This window comes from Vigna angularis, chromosome 9, assembly GCF_016808095.1.
Source record: "Vigna angularis cultivar LongXiaoDou No.4 chromosome 9, ASM1680809v1, whole genome shotgun sequence".
Taxonomy (NCBI): Eukaryota; Viridiplantae; Streptophyta; class Magnoliopsida; order Fabales; family Fabaceae; genus Vigna; species Vigna angularis.
Genome location: NC_068978.1, coordinates 5,336,477 through 5,344,811, shown reverse-complemented (window position 1 = coordinate 5,344,811; position 8,335 = coordinate 5,336,477). Strand labels below are relative to the sequence as shown.

General features: G+C 29.6%; 1 long non-coding RNA gene across 1 annotated transcript; it reads right to left on the bottom strand.

Annotated features, from left to right (window-relative positions):
* Positions 1–2,365: 2,365 nt before the first annotated feature.
* LOC108347693 (uncharacterized) lies at positions 2,366–6,744 on the bottom strand. The gene is made up of 4 exons (XR_008245332.1): positions 6,523–6,744; positions 5,794–5,992; positions 4,687–4,828; positions 2,366–4,339 (listed from the first exon to the last, which is right to left on the bottom strand). It is a non-coding gene; the product is annotated as an uncharacterized LOC108347693 (long non-coding RNA).
* Positions 6,745–8,335: the final 1,591 nt, after the last annotated feature.

The following is an 8,335-nucleotide window of genomic DNA, read 5'->3' as shown; positions in this document are numbered from 1 at the left end:
TTTATTATATTTAGTTACTTTTTGAATTTGATTTGTTTTTATATTCTTTTTATTAGTTTATTTAAATATTAAATATTTTGCAGATAATATTTTGTAATTTGTATTTTATTTGATATTTATTTAAATTTTATTTTTAATGTAATTAATTTTTCTTAATTTCAAAATTTAAATTTGTTTGTTAATTTTTTAATCTATAATTATTTATTGATATTTTTTAATCTGTAATTTGATTTGTTTTTATATTCTTTTTATTCGTTTATTAATTCAAATTTAATTTGTTGTGTTTTTGTGATTTTTTAGAACTTTCTTTTATTGATTTGTTAACATTTTTTAATTTTTAATTTTTATTATATTTCATATTTATTTAAATATTATTTATAATGTAATTGATTTAAAATTTCTATTTTTTTGTTAATTTTTAATAATTTTGAAATTATTTATTTATTTAAATAATATTTATTATGCATAAATTTTTAATTTTTGATTTATTATTTTGTTTCTTAATTTATTTTTTAATTTTTAATGTTGTTGTTATAATTTGTAGTTATTTAAGTATTATTTATTAACTAATTATTATTAATATTTAACTGATTATTTTAAACATATTTATTGTAATAATATATATAAAGAAATAAAAAACAGCGTAAAACTAAAACACCTAAATAAAAGCATAAAACTAAAACAACATATAACTAAAACAACATAAAACTAAAATTAAAAAACAGCAATTTAACATATTATTTAAATAAAAACATCTTATAATAAGGAAGAAATGGAACAGTGGAGAAATGAGATCAACAAATAAAACTCAATGAAACAAGAAAGGAAGAAATGAAACAATGGAGAATGGAGAAATGAGATGATACATGCACAAACTTATAGACATGATTAAAAGTGGAGAAATGAGATGGGGTGCATGCAAGGATTATAGTACAAAAGTACAAAATTAAAGGTTGTTGGTGATTGAAAACTATCATTATATTTTTTTTCATATTTTATTAAATGAAGGATATAACTGTGAATTGGGAGATACAGGATGAGACTGGTTCCGGGTGAGATACAAGATGAGACTGGTTCCTGGTGAGATACAAGATGAGATTGGTTCCTGGTGAGATACAGGAAGAAACACTCCATAAGAATATCTTCATGAAAATCAGGAATATCGGAAAACAATTGATGCATGTTGTTCACGAGGGATATGATTTCTGATAACAATTCTATAACAAAGACTCAACTCAACAAAACAATTCAATAATTATGCCATCAAAGTTCCATTTATCAACTTAAAAAGTAGACAATTATTATAATTAAATTAACTTCCTTTGTTTAAAAATAGTTTGTCGAAACTAAAACTCTAATGCTTAATAGAATAAGTCACTCCCACCTAATATTTTGAAATATGTATAGTTGAATGTTTCTTAACTCTTCAATCTCAACCTGGAACAATTAGATTTGTTTTAAAGGACGAGAAACAAAAATGAAATAAAAAAATAAAAAAGACAGAGGAAATGTGTTTGGTTTAATTAAGGGTACAAACAGAAAAATAGAAAGTTGTTCCCGCAACCTTATTTCCTTAAGCTATTTATATTATATTATTATTATAGGAATACTATACGTGCACCAAACGATTGGTAGAGAAAATAAATAATTATTATATTATTTTATTTCCATACTAAGAAAGGTTAGTAGAGAAAGAAAGAATTATAATATTGTTTAATTTTCTTACTATGCATAGGAGAGTTGACAAAAAAAAACAATTATTATATTATTTTATTTTCATACTATGCGAGAAAGTTGATACAGAAAAGAAACAAACCTCAGTGAAGGAGGGGCATGGTTTTACAAATATAGTGCATATTTTTATAATATTCTATATTATAGATATTATACGTTGATAAATTGATGAATAGAAAAAGTGAGGATATTAACATTAATTATAATTAAGATAAAATTGTGAATAGAGATAGAATGTGCTTTATTACACCGTTGAAGCTCTAGCTGATATAAAATACAATTAGAATAAGAACTAATTAAGTGCATCTTTTTAAAATATGATGTTATCATCCAAAATCCTTTTAATTTGAACCAAATTGTTTATTTATAAAATCAATACGGTTGAATTCAAGGCAACATATTGATAATATCCATTTAACCCTCTAGATCTGCAAAAAGAAAACGAGGAAAATGTTCAAATCTAGAAGCCTAAATGCACAAGAAACAATGGTTGTTTGTAGATAAATGACCTGGAAACAAAATCTGCAAATCTACTATTGACAACATTAGAAAAAGATTTAATTGAGTAGAAAGCAACAAATAAAGAGATATAAAATAAATAAATAAAAATGTATAACAGATTAAGGTAAGATTTTGATTTTGTTGGAGGGTTTTCATTGCAGCAAATACAACACCACAACCAAATTTTTAGGTATAGTGATAGTTAATTTTCAATGAAACGTACATTGAAAAAAAAAATAGTTATACAAGTAGTATAATTAAAAATAAACTTAAATTTTAAAAACGAAATCTTCCAGAAGTCAATACTTAAAAATCACACCATATTGAGTATAACCAAGAAACGTACACTCATGTAGAAGATAGAATAATGTAGAGATGCCACATTTATATCTTTTATGACGAATAAGGTCAATCATGAGTGGGGAGGAAACTTGCCATTCCTTTTGGAGAGCTTCTCCTCACACCTCATCCCTCTATGCCTCCACCTTTTATGATTTTTCCATATGTGCTTTTGTCAGAAAAATTCTTTGACTGCATTTTCTTTTTAATTGACTCATTCAAACAAAACTCTACACCACCCTCCCTTGCTCCTCTCTCTCTCATTTGTCGCATTTCATCTCCTCTCTCATTTGTGTAACCAAACCCTACACCACCCCTGCCTCCTCTCTTCTTGCACTCTCATATTGCATCATGCCTCCTCTCTCATTTGCCTTCTCGCATGCACTCTCAGTTCGTGATTCATTCTCACAATTCACCTCTTGTCATTCTCCTTCGGTAGTTGTCATGGTGGTGGTGAGGGCCTTTCATTTGCGTAACCAAACCCTACACCACTCCTGCCTCCTCTCTTCTTGCAGTCTCGGATCTCATTCTGCCTCCTTCCCTCCTCCCTCATTTGCCTTCTCACATTCTCAGTTCGGGGTTCATTCTCACAATTCACCTCTTGTCATTGTCATTTGGTGACTGTCGTGGTGGTGATGAAGACCTTTCCTTAGAGAGCTTCTCTGTGTACCTCACCCATCTCTGCACCTTCCATTTGACATTTTTACTCTTTATTTATTAAAGTTTGTACAACCATAATGATGGTTTAATGATGTTGGTTTAATTCCAACAACCAACAACCTTTAAACCTTGTTTCTATAAACCTTGCATGCGCCCCTTCCCATTTCTTTACTGTTTCTTTACTGTTGAGTGTCCATTTCTTCACTCTTGAGTTGTTTCACTGAGATGATTTTGTGAGAGCTTGTCTTTTGAATGTGATGATACAGTGGTGGTCATGTTGTGTGGTGTGGTTCCTGAAGGAGAAAGGTGGTGAAAGAGATTTACGCATTCGAAAGGCATCAAGGTTAGTAGATATAATCGTAAACACCCTTAATCATAGTTGGAACTACAGTTAAGGGTGTAGCGGTGTTCGAACAATGATTATGTATTGCCGCACTTCAAAGATCGATAGCCCTCAATAGTGAAGAAATGAGCACTCAACAGTGAAGAAACAATGAAAAAATGGAAAGGAGGTGCATGCAGGGTTTATAGAAACATGGTTTAAAGGTTGTTGGTTGTTGGAATTAAACCAACATCATTAAACCAGTACAAACTTTAATAAATGAAGGATAAAAATGCCAATGGAGAGGTGCAAATTGAGATAGGTGAGGTGCAAGGAGAAACTCTCCAAGGAAAGGCTCTCACCACCACCACGACAGTCGCCAAAGGACAATGACGAGAGGAGAATTGTGAGGATGAACGGCAAATTGAGAAGGCAAATGAGGGAGGAGGGGAGGAGGCAAGATGCGATATGAGATTGCGAGAAGAGAGGAGACAAGGGTGGCGTAAGGTTTGGTTACACAATTTGAGAGAGGAGGGGTGGGTGGTGTAGGGTTTTGTTGGAATGAGTCAATTAAAAAGAAAATGCAATCAAAGATTCTTTTTGACAAGGGCACAGATGGAAAAATCATAAAATTTGGAGGTGTAGGCTGAGATGGGTGAGGTGCAAGGTGAAGCTCTCTTCCTTCTATTGCACGAGAATCTTTAGCCCTAGACGCCGAACCTTATTGACTTTGAAAGGATGACTTCGAGACCGTGGGCCATGCATGGTGACACCACCCCTGAACTGTTACCATTCACAAAATTTTATTATTTTCAACTGCTGAAAAAACAAAAAGAGCAGAAGAAATGTGAAGGATAAAGATGGGCTAGCAAGTATGCAGAATGCTCCACAAGGCCCATATATATATATATATATATATATATATATATATATATATATATATATATATATATATATATATTCAAATATTAATAAAATGCTTGCCTCACATCCCAAAATTAGTAAAATCCAATATAGAAAAAATATCACCATCTTGATTAAGAAATAAATATAGCATTCCCTCTGGAATGTAGATATGCAATGAAAATGAGAAACAACCTTTCGATTCCAAAACATTAAGCAGTCACTACCTGTTGTCATTTTGCAAGCTTCCACCTAACGACACGATTTCCTTCCGAATAGGCAAATCAAAAAACATCTCCAGGTAAAACCATATAGCCCTTGTCTTCATTATGAAAGTTGGTAACGGAATTAAAAGATCCTGGCAAAGCCCTACAATATATTGAACTTGATTAAGACACCCTAGAATCTTTGACAGGAATCAGCACATGTTGTGATCAAGAGTAAAGAGTTTGTCACCAAAGATGATAGCTAGTGAAGAAAACAATGAAACAATCAAAAGATGCACTCAAATAAGCACCTTCGTGATCCTATAAGGACCTTCGTGATCCTATAAGGACCGTGATTTTCCAATAACAACAAGGTTGTGGCTCTACATGCAGTTAAAATCTAGAGAAAGCTATTGGTAACTTAGGATATTAAATACATGATTTTAGTGGAGGACACAATTTAAACACTAGGACAAAGTTCCTTTAATTTCAGAGCAGGATAAGATCATTAAGCATGAATAAAATGTTAAGTTCTCACTTACAGGATGAATTTCAGAACAAACTATATGCAAGTTCTAACATGTAAATATTACGAAATGCATTCAGTCAATCGCAAATGGTATTTGGTGTAAACTATGTATCTTGAGAAGAAGTACACATAAAGAAGAAACATTGGCACGGAAGATATTAGTCTAGATCATACAAAATGAACAACAAAAATCATCTCATAATCTAAACCACACTGGAGTTCATGCCTTGCAGTTATTGAATCTCTCCTTTCAGAAATAAATATCAAAGTCAGCAAAACAGAAGCACTGTTATATTCTGGTACAAGATGCTTCAAATTCAGAGCAGAAGCAACGGTAAGAATGCAACTAAAATTACACAAACTAAAGCAGAGAAGGAAGCGAGATATTTCATCAAATGCATTGCACGCAACTTAAATTCGCAAAATCGACCACTACACCATTTATATATCAGTAACCTCAGTATTTTCACCAGGGATGGGTCCCTCGTCAATTTACAAAACGGTGTGAAAGATGAAACAAGTATCGAACACAATCTAATGCTACACTACAACCATAGGCAAAATAAAGATGTGAGGAAAAGAAAAAAAAAAAGAGTTACCAGAGACAGTACAGAGAGGTAAGGTAAAGCTGATAGAGGATTTAGACCGCTGTTGCCCCAAATTTCTCTCAGAATAACCATCTGTATTTTCTGCTGTTCATGATTACGTCACCGTCTTTACCTTCATGGAATATGGAGAGCTTCTGCCTACACTACTATAGCCTTCTCCCTCCATCTCCTCATTCCTCGTTTGCCCCGGCTAAAAATTTATATCATGGTTAAAAAAAAATTAACTTTTCACTAAGGGATATGGATATGCATTTTCCAAATGTCGATATCCACGAATTTTGACATCCGTTGATTCCTTATAAATAAATTAAAAACAATTTCAATTAACTATAATTAAATTAATAATTACTAATTCATTAACTATAAATAAATTATATAAATAAATTAAATAAATAAAACAATTACATAATTAATTAAAAATAAAACAATTCAAAACAATTTCAATTAATTATAATTAAATTAATAATACTTAAATTTAAATAAAGTTCAAATAAATAAATCTAAAAAAAAAATTAAAAAAAAAAACAACTGCGAAGGCCGAAACGGATATAGAAAATCCGTTCGGCCTTCGAAGAGCTCCACACAGATTACACATGTATAACAGAACATGTTCACAGAAACTTACCTAAATATATGTACAAAACCTACTTAAATATACATACAAATCAAACTATCTATCATGCAAATAAACATATAAATCAAAAAAAGAGAGAAATTAACCTGGATAGTAGAAAATCAACCGCGAACGAAGTACCAACCAAGCACCAAACTCCTACACAGTCCTCCACAGCACGAACAATAGAAGGAAAGAAAATGGAACCAATGGAGGAAGAGAAGGAAGAAAACGGAAATGGGGAAGAGAAGAAACGAGGAAGAGAGAAGTCTGTGGGGGTGGGGTGTGTGTGCCGCAATCAAAGGGTAAGGAATTAGGGTTTTAAGTAAAGGTATAAAAAGTTAAGGGTAAAAGTAATAACATTTTAATCTAAGGGTATTTTTGAAAAAAAAAATGGGGAGTGCAGAAAGAAGGCTGTGGTAGTGTAGGGAGAAGCTCTCTCGAATATGCTCTCAAGCTCGTTACAGTTTATAAAAGGAGAGTTGCTCTCTCCACCACCACCCACTCCCTTCACCTTCCCATACTTTATTTGCCCTTCTATAAAACAGATGTTAACATCTGTTTCACCTTCAACGGATGTTAACATCCGTAACATTTATTTACATATTTTATATTTTAGTTTATTATTTTTATTTAAAAAAAAAACTTTAACGGATGTCACCACGTCCGTTTAATAGATTTTTAAAAAGTTTTTTATTTATTATTTAAATAATAATATATAAATTAAAATAATAATAATTATTTTATTAAATAAAATAAAATTAATTTATAAATAATTAAATAATAATTTTTAAAAAATTAAATAATATTTATATATTAATTTAAAATATAAAAAATTAAAAAACTAAAAACTAAAAAACATAAAAGGCAACGGAACATCCGCACATCCGTTTTCATATATTTATAAAAAAAAATTTAATTATTATTTAAATAATAATACATAAATTAAAATTAATAATAATTATTTTATTAAATAAAATAAAATTAATTTATAAATAATTAAGTAATAATTTTAAAATAATTCGCACATCGTTTTCATATATTTATAAAAAAAAATTTAATTATTATTTAAATAATAATACATAAATTAAAATTAATAATAATTATTTTATTAAATAAAATAAAATTAATTTATAAATAATTAAGTAATAATTTTAAAATAATTAAATTATATTTATATATTAATTTAAAACAAAAAAGATAAAAAAGCTAAACTAAAAAACAAAAATGCAACGGATGTCGCCACATCCGTTAACGAATGTGGCACATCCGTTTTAATATATTTATAATAAATTTTTTAATTATTATTTAAATAATAATACATAAATTAAAATTAATAATTATTATTTTATTAAATAAAATAAAATTAATTTATAAATAATTAAGTAATAATTTTAAAATAATTAAATAATATTTATATATTAATTTAAAACAAAAAAAATAAAAAAACTAAAAGCTAAAAAGCAAAAAAGGCAACGGATGTCGCCACATCCGTTAATGGATGTGGCACGTCCGTGGAAGCATTTTTTCTTTAACGGATGTTGACATCCGTTGAAGAAAAGAGGTGGGGTGTAGGATATTTTAAAATATAAAGGATAGTTTTGAAATTTTTAAAAAATGTGGTGATGAAAGGAGGAAAGTGGGATGGTGTAGGGAATAACCCTCTTATAAAATATGGCGATGCTAATCGGCCTTTCTCGGCTTACGTTAAAAACGGACAAGAACCTATAAGTTTTACCCCAACAACATTTTTGACTTGGGTAGACGTTAGTTTCCGCTAAAGAGAGGGGCATTTTCGTCCTGCACTTTCATAACTTTTATCCTGTGATGAATTTCCTTCTTTTTTTAATTTTACCTTTTTCACATTCTATAATCTAAAAATAAAAACTTATTTTTGAATTCTAGAATTTAGAAATTAGT